The 13,477-nt window shown below is 53.9% G+C and overlaps 1 long non-coding RNA gene across 6 annotated transcripts; it reads left to right on the top strand.

Annotated features, from left to right (window-relative positions):
- The first annotated feature begins 1,585 nt into the window (after positions 1–1,585).
- Positions 1,586–13,139, top strand: LOC106826443 (uncharacterized). Of its 6 annotated transcripts, XR_011504064.1 has the most exons (6): positions 5,241–5,579; positions 10,818–10,884; positions 11,108–11,174; positions 11,394–11,496; positions 11,590–11,753; positions 12,956–13,139. It is a non-coding gene; the product is annotated as an uncharacterized lncRNA (long non-coding RNA). The 6 variants fall into 6 exon arrangements; XR_011504067.1 differs by lacking the exons at positions 10,818–10,884; positions 11,108–11,174 and adding an exon at positions 1,586–1,668 and having other exon boundaries at positions 5,517–5,579; positions 12,956–13,135; XR_011504066.1 differs by lacking the exons at positions 10,818–10,884; positions 11,108–11,174 and adding an exon at positions 1,595–1,726 and having other exon boundaries at positions 5,517–5,579; positions 12,956–13,136.
- Positions 13,140–13,477: the final 338 nt, after the last annotated feature.

Genomic DNA, 13,477 nt, shown 5'->3' on the forward strand with positions numbered 1-13,477 from the left:
ACACTGACTGCTTGGCTGCTTGTAGCTCTCTTTCTGGCTCGCTGTCTCTCACACTCACACAAATACGCACATACATACCATAACAGACTTGCCTTCAGAGTCTACACAATCCCCATTGCAAATGATGATGGAAAAACCAGGTAATGGGCTCTGGGAAATGCATGGGGCAGACTTTCCTTGTGGTACAAACTCAAGTGTGTGATCCCAGCCCGCAGATAGCGTGTAATTATTTGGTAATAAATCGCATTCCAGCCCCAAGCCAGCTGTCCCGGGCCTTTTTTCCTCTCTCCCGTGCTCCTTGCCAGATCCGCAATGTCTCGATGTCAGACGTGAAATATGGTTGTGATTTTCATGCCTAACCAAAGTCAAGGCTGATTCCTCGATGAGTTGAGTTTTGCTGGAAGATGAAGACTGACCCAGATTCTTGTGTGTTGATGCTGTGAAGGAGGGGCTTCCAGGGGAAGGAAGAGATGGATATTCTTTGGATGGGCCACAAGGGGGCTTTGGGTGGCCCAATTGGGAGTGGCTGTTCGCATAGCTGGAGATGGGCCTGATCTGCCTTGTGTGGCCTTCATGACACGGAGTTCGGATCACAGGCCTTCACCACCCTCTTGAAGTGAGTGTGGCCAAGTGACTTGCTTTGGCCAATGAAATGTGAGTAGAGTTGGTACACACCACTTCCAGGTAGCAACAACAACAGCTAAGGTGTGAACTTCTCGCTGCCATGGTGATGGTGAACAAGGATGTTGATAAGAGCTTCCTTCAGCCTGGGTCCCTGAGGGAGGACAACATAACTCAGAAGCCTCCAGGTGACCTGCACTGCTCATTTGGCATGAGAGAGAAATAAATCTTTACTATTTTAAACGACTGAAGTGTTGGGATGTTTGTTACTGCAGCATCAACTAGCCTATCTCGCCTGATACACTTAGCTTATAAGGTAGATGAGAGGATTCATAAAATACTGCACATGAAGAGCTTAGCAAAGTGCCCCTAAATAGGCCCCTTCGTCTTCTCCATCTCCTCCTCCTCTTCTGATGTTATTTCACTTTTTACGCAACTTTGATCCAAGTTTACGCAGGGCCAACTAAGTGTCTGGTACAGGAGCACAGAGATGGTGAGGGTGACAGTGACATATGCAAATAACTGTCACATGATGGGCTAATGCTACCTTACTGGCATGAGTCCAGAGCTAGGTGAGCTCAGGGGAGGGAGAAATGAGTCAGTCTATTGGGGCCCTCAAACGTGAAGTCCGAACTAGATTATCGAGGGGTTGCTTGATTTCTTCAGGCAGATCAAAGGGAACAGTGTGTTCTAACAGTGAGAGCAGCTGCCAGTCGTTGGGCATCTATGTGCCAGACCCTGAATCAGGGACCTCAGCCAGTTCTCCCCCACTGTCAGAGCGACAATATCCATGATGTGTGTACTACTGTTATCTCCATTTTATAGATGAGAAAACCGAGGCCAGTGAGGTTGCTGGACTCGCCCAGGGTGGGGCAGCTAGTAAATGGCAGAGTGTCAGCAAACATACAGAGGTGTGGCAACTCCTAACTGGCCTTCAGTCTAGCGCCTCCCACAGGGCCAAGTTACACAACTCCGGGGACAGTGATCTAAGAATGTAATTTGTATTCTTCTCTGTGGCCTGGGAGACGTTTCCAAAACACGGCTCTGGTAAAGTCACACTGCTGCTGCTGAACCCGCTGTGGCTCCCCATTGCATTCTAGAAAAGGTCTGGCAGTCGGGCCAGTCGCTTTGGGCCCCTCTCGACTTTCCAGCACTGTCTCTGGCTCTACCCATTCATGTCCCCAGGGTTCTTGTCTGTGCCTGAACATTTCCTGCCGTTTCCTGCCTCTTGGGTTTTGCTCGAGCCTTTGTTTGGGATGCCCTTTCCAAGCATATTCACCTGCCTGCGGCCTATCTTTCCTCAAGGTTCAGTCCAGTTCCCATCCTCTCTCTCTGCCCCAGTCCTTGCTGGAATCGAGCCTTGGGGAGTGTTTGTGGAGTTGATTTGATCTTGTTTTAATGATAGGATGAGAAACGGTTGTTCCATTGGGGTACAGATATTTGCTAATATTTAATATACAGATTTTCAGTAGTCCATGTATATGATTTATGGGTATGTATAAATATATCAAAGGTGTGTGCTAAGAGTTGTTTTTTTACTGATAGCAGTACACTATCATACGAGTCTGGAGACTGCTGCCTATAGGCTGTGAGAACTGTTGAGATTTGCCATTTACTGGCTGTGTGACTTAGGAAAGTTACTTGGCCTCTCTGAGCCCACGTTTTTCTCTCTGAAAAATGGGAATTGCCTCGGTTTCTATCCCATGGCGCTTGTGAGGGCTTGATGAAATAAAACTTGTAAAGGAAACAAGGCCTCCTAGATGTGTCCTGAGTCCCAGCCTGGGGAGGGGCCTTGCTGGGTGCATCCAGGCTGCTGGTAGGTCCTGATGGGAGAGGCGGAGGAGGGAGGGGAAGCGGGTCGGCCCCTGTCGATGGGGACTCTGTGGCTTAGGCAGGCTGGGCTGAGACAATCCCAGTGGGTTTGATAAAAGGCGGGAGCTTTTCTTTGGTCAAGTAAATACTATAAGAAAAGGCGGTCTCCAGGGAACAGCTCGCTCCCGCTCTCCCCTTGAGGGCCAAAGTCCCCAGGGGCCAGTCTGGAGGCTCCTTTTATGTGACTGTAAAGTAATCCAGGGCCTGACAGGGCCGAGCCTGGGCGGCATTGACGCGCAGGGCCACATTGATGTGGTCAATGATTACCTTTTATGCCAGGCCATAAAGGCAACCGCCCAGCCCTCCAGACAATGCCCCCTCCAGACAATCCCCAGGAGGGTGGGTGGACACACACACACACACACATACACACACGCACACCTGCGTGGCATCAGGACATGCTCACAGGGCATCTCCATCTCCCCTGGTCAGTCCCTGGAGACTTGGCCCAGGAGCTAAGGGGGTTGAGTGGCAGTAAGTGGGACCCAGTGTGGTTTGAGACCCAAAAGAGCTACATCGAGGGTCCTGGATCCTGTTCCAGGTGGGTCTGTGCAGAGGGGGAGGCGTGGTCACCCAGACTCAGTCACCAAGTCTCAGTGGGAAGGAGGGTATTTTAGAACAGTTCAAAGTCCATTCTCAGTTTACAGGTGATCCAGGCGAGCTCTGGGTGCACAGTGACTTGCCCAGGGTCCCGAAGAAGGAGACAGTGGTTGAGCTGAGAGTAGGACCTGGGTCCTCTCTGGCATCACTGGTCCGAGGGGTCCAGGTGGGAACCTCAGGTTCCAGAAAGGTTTGAGTCACTTCTCAGAGAAGTTGTCTCCCTTGAAGCTCAGAGGGGAGCTGGGAAGGACCTGAGGGCCTGGCCCTGAGGCTAATGTTGGGAAGAGACCGAGGATGAGCCCTTCAGCTGGCCACAGAGGCTGCATGCAGGGCCTGCTGTGCTCACACAGGCTCCTCCCACAGCCGTCTCACCCTGTCCTGATGGGTACACCCCCCACCCACCTGGAGTGGGGCGGCCGGCTGTGAGGGGGCAGGGCTGGGACATACATGGCCAGATTAATATTCTACCTCTTGGGCTGATAAGGCTCAGGAACCTTTGTCCCAGCAAGAGAGGCTGGAGGAACAGGAACTGCAGCCCCTGAGAGGGGGTTTTGGCAGGTTGGGTGTCTGGAGCATCATTGCTGGGAGCCTGAGGCTGGAGATCAGGAGGCTTGGGTCCAGCCCAGCCCAGCCCACCTCGCCGGGCATCACTTTCCTCCCCATGCTGAAGGGGAACTCTGCCCTATCTTCTTGGCGGGCACGGTGGAGATCAAACTGAAGACTCCATAGGGCAGCTCTGGGACAAGCAGGGCTGCTATCTGGAGGGCAGAGAGCTGTTATTCACAGTGGTCATAAATGCTTGGTGGAATCAGAGCGGAGCTGCTTTGAGCCCTAGCCAGAATGCTCCAATCAACCTTTGGCTCTGATAAAGATAAGTGGACCCAAGGTGATAACACACAAACCAGAAACTGTCAACAGGCGCTAATTAGGGCTCTGGGTACTGAACCACACCCGCTACACCTGACATGGGGAGAAATCTCGGGTTGGAGAGCCGGGCCTTGATCTGGGCGGGGGAGGACCAGGAGGGGCCTGTACCTCGGCCTTATCGCCTTTTTGTCACCTCCTCCTTCCAGTGACTTCCTCAGTCCCACCACAACCCCTACCCCTACTTACAAGACATTACATAAGATAACACGAAAGAACAAAATAGGGTTGAACACTGTGCAATACGACATGATTAGCGTGATGTAACAGTGGGAAGAGCCCTGAATCGGGAGTCAAGAGAGCTGATCCCAGCCTTGCTCTGCATAACCTTGAGCCAGTCGTTTCTCTGGGAACTTTAGTTCCCCCTCTGCAAAACGGGGGCTGGAAATGGGGCAATTATACAGTAATCGCCCGTTGGGGTCCCGTCGAGGTCTAAAGTTCATGCTCTTCTGCTACAAAACACTGCAATCGGCGAAGCGCACAAAGCATGTCGCTGGTCCCACCCAGCAGTGCTGGGGTGTGTGTGACACTTGACAGAATCACAAATCCGTCTGCGGGAGAGGGAGCCGTGCAGAGGGCTCCCAGGCGCGGACAGTTCTCAGGGCTTCTGGAATCCCTCTCCTATCTGAGCCAGAGGTCAGCATGCCTGTTGCCCGCTCTCTGGGCACTGGGGGTCTATTTTTAACTTGGTGCCCCTTAAATAAATGTGGCGTTGGGCCCAATGGTTCATTTTCCTCCCTTCCCTGCACCCCCCACCAGTGTACACACATAGACACTGAAGGGGCCGCCCAGAGGTGACCCAGGGTGCTGAGCCAGGGCTCCCAGCGTTCAGGTCCAGGCTGGGCCCCCTGGAGCTGGGGGGTTGCTGAGGGGAACAGGCCCACCCCTCTCCCAGGTTCAGCCCAGTACAGATTCTGCTGCCCACCAGCAAGGCTCAACCTGAGAGCAGAGCAGGGGCCCACTGCTCTTCTCAGGAACGTAGGAAAGGTGTGGACAGGGTTGGGTGGGGAGAGATGCAGGGGTGAGGAGACGGGGAAGAAAGCAGCCGGGAAATGTGTGAGTCGGAGGGAGATGAGAAGGGAGGAGGGCCCTGACCTTCCTTCCTCTGGCCGCTTCTCCAGGCAGCAAAGAGTCACCTCCACTACCAGCTTGCCAGACTCAGTGCTGGGCAGCGAGGCAGCATGGTGACTCAGACCCAGGCCCGCCCACCAGCTCTCACAGGGCCCGTGACAGAGGAGAAAGACAAACATGAGTGCCTGGGGGCTGAAGTAACAGCCTCAACAGAAGTCACTACAAGGGGCAGTGGCTCTATGCTGGGGGCACTTTCTCCTGCCTGGGACAGTGGGCAGGGGTGCGGGAGGAGGAGAAGGGAGAGTCTCAGGAAGGTGGTTCCCAAGTGAATCTTGAAGGATGGGTAGACATGCATCATTCCTCAACCTCTCTCGGCTTCAGGCGCCTCATCGGAACATTGGGTGTAATTCATGGTACTTTCTCCCCAGGCTTCTTGTGAGGACCAAATGAACGCATCTATGGAGAGCTCTTAGCGCAGGGCCTGGCTAACGGTAAGCGCTCAAGTGCTGGCTGCTGACGCTATGGTCAGGAAGGTATTTCAGCAGAAATAGGAAGGAGAGCATTTCGGGCAGAGCCAACTGCATGTACATGGGGGCGGAAACAGCCCTACGCAGTCTGGCGGGTCCCGGGGAGTAGTGTGGAGTCACAGCGTGTGCCTCTGTGTGCTAGGCAGGAGCTGGCATGTGGAGGAGTGGGGCTGGCCATGGCAGCAATCACTAGTTCAGCCAGGGAAGAGTGGGGTCCAATGAGGTGGCCCTGGGGAGGGAAAAATCCCCTGAGACTGGACCGCCAGGGCCCGATCTCAACTTCCAGGGGTTGAGTCAGGGACTCAAGGCTTTATGGGGCTTGGGTACTCTTTCTGTGAGGCTAGTGTGAGAAAGGAGAGACCTTATGGGGTTGCAGTGGAAGAGTCTAGAGGTGCGTGTGTGTGAGAGAGAGAGAGAGAGAGAGAGAGAGAGAGAAAACTGTAGGGTTGGGGGCATATGAAAGGAGCAGACTCCCCTGGGCAGCTAGAATTTGTGCCCATTCTGGGGAGGGAACAAGAAGCTCTCCAGTACCAGGAGGTGCTGGGGCCTCTGCAGGAGGGGCCAGGAGGCCGCAACCACACAGCTGCTCCAGCTCAGCCCAGCTCCTCGCTGGCCTGCCTCAGCACCACACCTGGACTGTTTCATCTCTGGTCAGAGCGTGGCTGGGTGTGGATGGGAGCATGTGTGTATGTGTGTGTGTGTATGTGTGTGTACACGTGACATTTCTAGATCAAAGAATGCTCACAAGTTCCTGCTAGAGGTCAGGTCATCAAGGAGTGAGGGCCTGGCCCATCTCCTCATGTCCTGGCACCCCGACAGCTCCTCCTACCCAAATCCGCTGGGCCTTGGGGGCAGTGGGAGCTGACAGGTCTCTGACTCAGGCTGGGCAAGGAGGAGGGGCTGGAAGTGCCTGGGCCAAGGAGGGGCCTGGTTAGTCATCTGCTGAGTGGCAGGTCCCACACTTAGCCCCGGGCAGGGGCAGTATGGCTGGGGCTTTCCTGCCACCGAAACAACAGCCAGGGCTAGGGCCAGGGGTCAGGACTCAGGATAGGACACACTCTTGGGGCCCCTGAGCAGCAGGTGGACGTCCTGGAGGTGAGTCCAAGGCTGATGGCTGAGCATAGGCCCAGGAAGCTCTTTGGGGATTTGCTGCAGCCCAGTGTCACTGACAGCTCGTGGGGAGGCTGCACCGTTCATTGGGCATGGTGAGCTGTCAGTGGCAGGCTCCAAAGCAGCCCGCACAGAGCTGGGCGCCCAGTAACACACTCTCTGGTAGCGGGGTGGGACTGAGTAAAGCCAGTGAAAAAAGTGCTAGAGGCCTGAACTCCTCTGAGAGTCCAGAAGCAGCCTCAGGAGACACAGCAGGATGGGGAAGCGCACTCTGTGGGTCTCACGCCTGCCAGGGCCCTGCCTGGAGAAGAGGAACAGTCCTGATGCCCACTCCAACCTTTCTGTGGGACTGTGGGTAGGACCCTTCTCAGCTTATCCCAATTCCGGCCGCAGAAGCCCTGTGGAAAAATCTCCCCTGAAAGAAGCCACCTTTGAGCTTTCCAGGAATGCTGGCCTGGGGCGGAACGAGGGTGGCAGGGGAGGGGAGGGGCATGGGGGTGGTATGTTCCAGAATAGACTTGGACCCAAAGCCACAAGCACAGTGTTCCCACGGGCCTGATGCCTAGCCGTGGAAGAACCAGGAGGTCACAGGGATGTGCCTGGCAGCACCAGAACGAGGCAAGCTCTGTGTGTGTGTGTGTGTGTGTGTGTATGACCAGGAATGTCACATGTCCATGCCACTAATGCCAAAGGCAGCATGGACCAAGTAATCTCACTTTTTCTTTTATAAAAATAAGTTTAAAAAGAGACCAAGCATAGTGTAGTGGTTAAAGTGCGGGCTCTAGAGCCAGACAGGCTGGGTTTGAATCCGGACTGCTCTACCTGCTCCAAGCTGCTGTGACCTCAGGTCAGTTGGTTCATCCGTCTCTCTGTCTCAGTTTTCACAACTGTAAAATGGGCATCAGAATAGTATCTACCTCATAAGGTCATTGCAAGGATTAAATGAGCAACTGTGAATGAAGTGCTTGGAAGTGGACCTTACACAGAGTGAACACTGCACAGGTGTGGTTGGTCCTTACTGCAGGAATGAAATTCCATATCAATCAATCAGTCAATGCCAGGCCCAGGCCCAGGTCAGTGTTGAGCTCTGGCCAACTGGGCCCATGTGGGGCGTGGCAGGACCACCAGCGTCAGCACATCCAAAGTCCCTGGACCTGCTGAGTTGACAGAGGGCCTGCCCTGGCACTCCCCAGCCCTGAAGAAAGGCCTAGAAAAGTGCCTGGCCTTTCTAGGTGTTAGTGGGTGGAGGAAATGGAAGTGGGAGAGCCCGGCCTTGGCTGCAGGCTCCTTCCATGGCCTACTGGTCTCCCCTGCCTTCGCTGTAGGGCTGGGCCTGGCTGACTAGTCACTGGTGCTTTTCTACGGAGAGTGGAAGGTACGAGGGTGCAGGACTCATTCCATGGGGCTGTAGTAATGAATGTGTGCTTGTGGGGGCTCAAAGTCCTCCAGCTCATGGGTGCTCCCCTACTCCGCCTAGAATTTCACAGCAGCTAGTCCACATCAGCCTTCTGGCATTAATTCTTAGCTGACTTAGATTTCTAATGATTTCATCCAGCTCGTCAGTCAACAAACACTTATTGATGCCCCATTGTGTGTCACACTATTAAACTTTAGGCATACAGAGATCTGTCTTGAATGATAGGACCAGAATGTGGGGTCCCAGATTGAGGTGGGAAAGGGGTTCCCAGTTGGAGGAATAATGTGGAGCCCACCCACGATGTGAGATGTGACTGGAGGGAGGGCAAATGTGAGGAGGTGGGGCAGGAGGCAGGGTTGGAGGGGCAGATCAGGAAGGGGCCCATGGGTCTGGCTTTATCTGCAAGGAGCTGTTGAAGGTGAGATTTCAAGTGTCTAGAGAGTGAGAGGTGTTCTAATATCCCACAAGGTTGGGGCCAGGAGCTATGCAGTGAATCTTTGCAGGTCAGTGTATCGCTGGGGTGTATCTGAGGGTCCAGGTTGCCCCTATATTGTAGACCACATGACTGGCTCATTCTGGAGTTATGCAATGGCAGTGTCCCTGTGGCATTTGGGGACCTGGTGTTTGGATGTCAGTGAATGGGTGCCCAACTGTGCATGACAGCCAGTGTCTATGGGCTTGTGATTCAACCAATAGCTATGGGGGGGTATGTGTGTCTGTATGCGTGTCTGCCATGATTGGGCCACTCCCTAGCTCCTGGGGGGCTATTTTTAGAGGTGTCAGCCCATAGATATGGCCATACCCCGCACCCCATCCTATGCACACCTGCTAAGGTGTGAACACCTGAAGATGATTCCCCATCTGGGGTTGTACCTGGCTGGAAGGTGCATCTCTGGGCACCAGGCCAAGCAGGTGTTGGCTTCCCTGGGAGCCTGGCCTGGGAAGGAGATGGGAATCGGGCAGTGAAGGGGCAGGGTCTGGGTTGGGAGTAGCTAGGTCTTCAGGCCCTTGTGGGGACTGAGAGGGAGATGTCCAGGGGCCATCCACTCATTTCTGTCTTCCCATTTGTCCATCCATCCTCCAGTGTCTTTCAGTCCATCTGCTAGTCTATCCATTTGTCCATCCCTGGTCCTCCCCTCCAACAGCCTGCCCCTTTGGGTACCTCATTCTCAAGTCCTCTGATGCAGGCTGTGATCAGAGGCCTCGCCATGACCCTTGATGGCTCTCGGGGTCACAGCACACCCTCCTCATCCCTGGTGCTCAGCCCGCCCAGTCGGCCTCCACTTCACCCCGTGGGTGTCATGAGGTCCTGGCACAGACAGGGCACTCCCTTGCTAGTCCTGGAATCAAAGGTGCTCAGATGACCCTTCCAGCCTTCTTCCCAGAATGTCTTGCCGTACAAGGCTCCTCTCCTCCAGGGAGTCCTCTCTGACCACCCCGCTCTGATCCTGCGTCCTCAGGCCTCACTCTGCTGCAGCCATGTGCAGGCCATGGGAAGCCTGGCCCAGGCCCAGTGGGAATAGAGCCAAGCACTCCTAGATGGGGAGGGGGCACCTAAAACAGGGAGCTCCCTCAGAGCAGGGGGCCAGGGACAGCCATGGGGCAGGTCACATGTTGTCCCCACGCCCCGCACCCCTGTGGGGGGATTTCCTGGGATGTGGCCCAGACAGATCTTCCCCCACCCAGAACTCCAGCACAGTGCTGTGGCTCCCCCAGGGAGGGTTTTTCTGTAGAAAATGGGGATTCCCACATTCTCCCAAACAGATGCTCGAAGCTGCTGCTTCCCTGGGACCCCCCCAAAGTCCTTACCCTGGCTTGGACTCTGGGTGTGGGGGATTGGCCAGGCCAGAGAAGGACAGATCTCTTGGCGTTGCCCTCTCTGGGGCCCAGTAGAACTGGGGGGATATGGGGCAAGGGTGGGGGTAATTAAGTATAGAACAAACGTCTGTGCGCGCGTATTTGTGTGTGTGTGTGTGTGCATCTTCATTTATAGAGCAAACATTTCTTGAGCACGTGGGATGTGCCAGGCACTGTTACAGGCATTGAAGAAACAGCAGTGGACAAAACCCACAGGGGCACTGTCCTCAGGAGGCTGATGTTCTGGAGCCAGGCGCTGCTGGGTCTGTGCCAGTGTGTGCTGGGAAGTGGGAGTGGGGCGAGAGGCTGTGTGTGGATAAGGGGCCTATCCGTGAACAGGGTCAGGCCTAAGCAAGGCCGTGTGCATGTCAACTTGATTGTGTGTCTCTGGAGGGCTGGCCGTGGGTCCCCTGGGTCTGTGCTAGGCAGTTGGTGTGTGTCTGTGCAGGCCCCAAACTGGCGTGCACATGCATATCAGCCAGTTTGGGATGCTAGGTGGCAGCCACACCTGGCTGACTCCCAGGCTGCTGCGCTCTTATTTTTAGAAGTGACAGCCTGTAGATCCCCCCGCAGATCTGCTCAGGTGCCCAGCCTCTGGGGAGGACCAGCTGGCCTGCGGGGGCAGGGAATCTATCTCAGCCAGTGCCACTGGCTCTCTGCCACGCAGGACCACACTTCAAATGGAGCAGCCTCTGACCTCTAGCTAAGCAGGGGGGCTGTGCCTGGGGCCCCAAGATCCATGGGGAATCCCAGGCCCCACCCTTGCACCCCTACCTCCTACCTCCCAGGAACGTCCCACCCCTACCCCCACTTTGTAGGAGGTGCAGCTCTGGAACCCTCCAGGATGCCGCTGGGCCACCGTGGACAGCCCTGTCACCCTGAGAGGTGGGCCAGGAGGGTGGGAGGTGGAAGGAGAGGAGGGACGTGGGTCACAGATGACTTCCTCTCTTACCAAATGGCTGGGCCCCTCTGTCACTCCCTCCTTCCAAGGGGCTTCTTTCCTGGCTGCAGGTGGACCGTCCAGAGAGGCAGAAGAGGCTGGACTGCCTGTATGTCACTCTCCCCTGCCTCTGAGCCCTCCTTATTCTCTCCCCTTTGTCTTCCTTAGGTCTCGTCTTCTCTCTCCCTCATCATCTAAGAGTTTATAACAATGTGCACTGAGCTCCAACTATATGGTAGGCATGGTGCTAAGCGTTTTACAGGTATGACCTCATTTAACCATCACAACGACCAGGTGAGGTCACTGCTGTCATCCCACTTGACAGGAAGAAAGCTGAGGCTCCAAGGGATCCAGGACCCAGCGAGGAGGGCGCAGAGTCGGTTCAAGCCCAGGCTCGGATGCATCCTTAGTTACACTCTGTCTCTGGGCTCACTCTCTGCTGTTCTCCTCCCAGATGTGGTCTTGGTGGGAGCTGAGCTGTGGCCCAGGAGCCCCTCCCTGGGCTGTGGGAGGGGATGTGCAGAAGGAGGAGAGAATGACACATATTTGGAACCCAGGTAGTGGCCATGGAAGATGGTGCACAGGGATCCCAGCTGCCTCTTGTGCTCCAGCCCCTCCCCTGAGGCAGAGCTTTCTGTGGCTCCCTACAGGCACGAACCAGGGAGGCTGGAAGTCCTCTCAAGGCTGGCGCGTAGCCTTTCCTGCACCACCACCATCTCCTCCTCCCCAACAACACCCTCTCAATCAAGTGCATTTGCTCCTGCTCTACCACAGGCCTCTGCGCAGGCTGCTTCCCTTCCGGGACAGCTAAAGGGTAAGAATAAAAAAGACCCTGCTCAGAGCTACTCACCAACTTCCCTTCATTTCACCTGCATAATGTCCCTGCAAACTGGGTTTTCTTGTGCTCTTTGTACAAATAAGGGAACTGAGCTCAGAGAAGGACGTGAATTTGCTCAAGACCACACAGCTGGTAAAGAGCACAAGTGGGATTCAAAGCCATTTATCTGGCTCCACTGTGCCATTCAGTTCAATTGGACTGAATAGATCTTTACCGGGTGTGACAGTGCCATCCTATGCCAGCTACTGGGGAGAGAAACAGTATTAGGCGAGGGTGTGTGCTCTCCCACACGTGCGTTCGCACACACACACTCATGCACTGCGTTCGCACACCACTTCCCCCAGGTCCTCTTTGCCTTCCCCGGTCGGTTTCAGTTGGGGAGGGAAGGCAGACAGGGAGGAGGGGGAGGTGCTGAATTGCTCACTTCCCAGTCTTAAAACCTTCACACTTGTGACTTAGACCCCAGATGGTCCCTTTCAATGAATGACCTCTATTTCCCTTTAAAAAAGGGCGAGAATAGGAAAGAGAAAAACACATTTTGTTCTGATGTCTCGAGATGTCATTTAGGGACAATTTGTTCCCTTTCCTCCCTATCTCTGTTCCCCGACTCCGCTTTCCCACCCCCGCTCCAGGCTGGTCCTGAGACCACAGATTACATCACCTCCACCCTATTTTTTCCCACATGGGCTTCCCAAAATCCTGGTGTCCAGCGCTGAGCCATTAGGCTGGGTGTGGGGTAGACACAGCAGATGGTTTCATCTCTGTGACAGTCAGGGGGTTGCGTGAGAAGCCAGGGGTCCTTGGCTAGCCCAAGACTCCGTCCCATCCCCTAAACCGTCTCCTGCTTTTGTTGAGAAGGTCAGCTTGCTCTTGGACTAGAAGTTCCATGAGGGCTGAGACCTTGTCCATCTGGTTCAGACGTTTATGGGCTTTTTAAATAAAACCACCTTTGGCCCTTGACACACTTACTTTTGGAAGCCCCACCCCAATCCCAGGAAACATATTAAAATGCACTCTGATTCCACATTGAATGTCACTTTATGGCAAATTTTTTAAAAGGGTGTTCAAATAATTATCATTGTGAAATTATCCAACTTACAGTTAATATATTTAATTTAAAATTGACTCCAGGGGCTGGCCCCGTGGCCAAGTGGTTAAGTTCTCGTGCTCCGCTGCAGGTGGCCCAGTGTTTTGTTGGTTCGAATCCCGGGCATGGACATGGCACTGCTCTTCAAGCCACACTGAGGCAGCGTCCCACATGCCACAACTAGAAGGACCCACAACTAAGAATATACAACTATATACCAGGGGGCTTTGGGGAGAAAAAGGAAAAAAATAAAATCTTAAAAAAAAACTGACTCAATTTCTTGAAAAGTATTATGCATACTTCAGAATTCTTTGAAATGAGAACATCTAAACCAACAAATCGCTTTCAAATATAATGAAATGTTCATGAGTTCTAGGTTTTCCAGTCAATGAACTTGCTGTAAAATTATGTTTGTTTGACAGTAAATTACATCATTTTAGTTTCAATTTTCTAGTCTTTTAAAAATATTTTGAAGCCAATATCTTTCACAGGACCTTGAAAATGTCATAGGTCCCAGACACTTTGCCTGTGTGACTGAAAGAATGAACAGCCTGGTATATAGCAGCTCCTTCAATACTGTTGAAGAGAGGGAAGAGAAAGCGAAATACAATGA

The sequence above is a fragment of the Equus asinus genome, chromosome 6, assembly GCF_041296235.1.
Source record: "Equus asinus isolate D_3611 breed Donkey chromosome 6, EquAss-T2T_v2, whole genome shotgun sequence".
Lineage (NCBI taxonomy): Eukaryota > Metazoa > Chordata > Mammalia > Perissodactyla > Equidae > Equus > Equus asinus.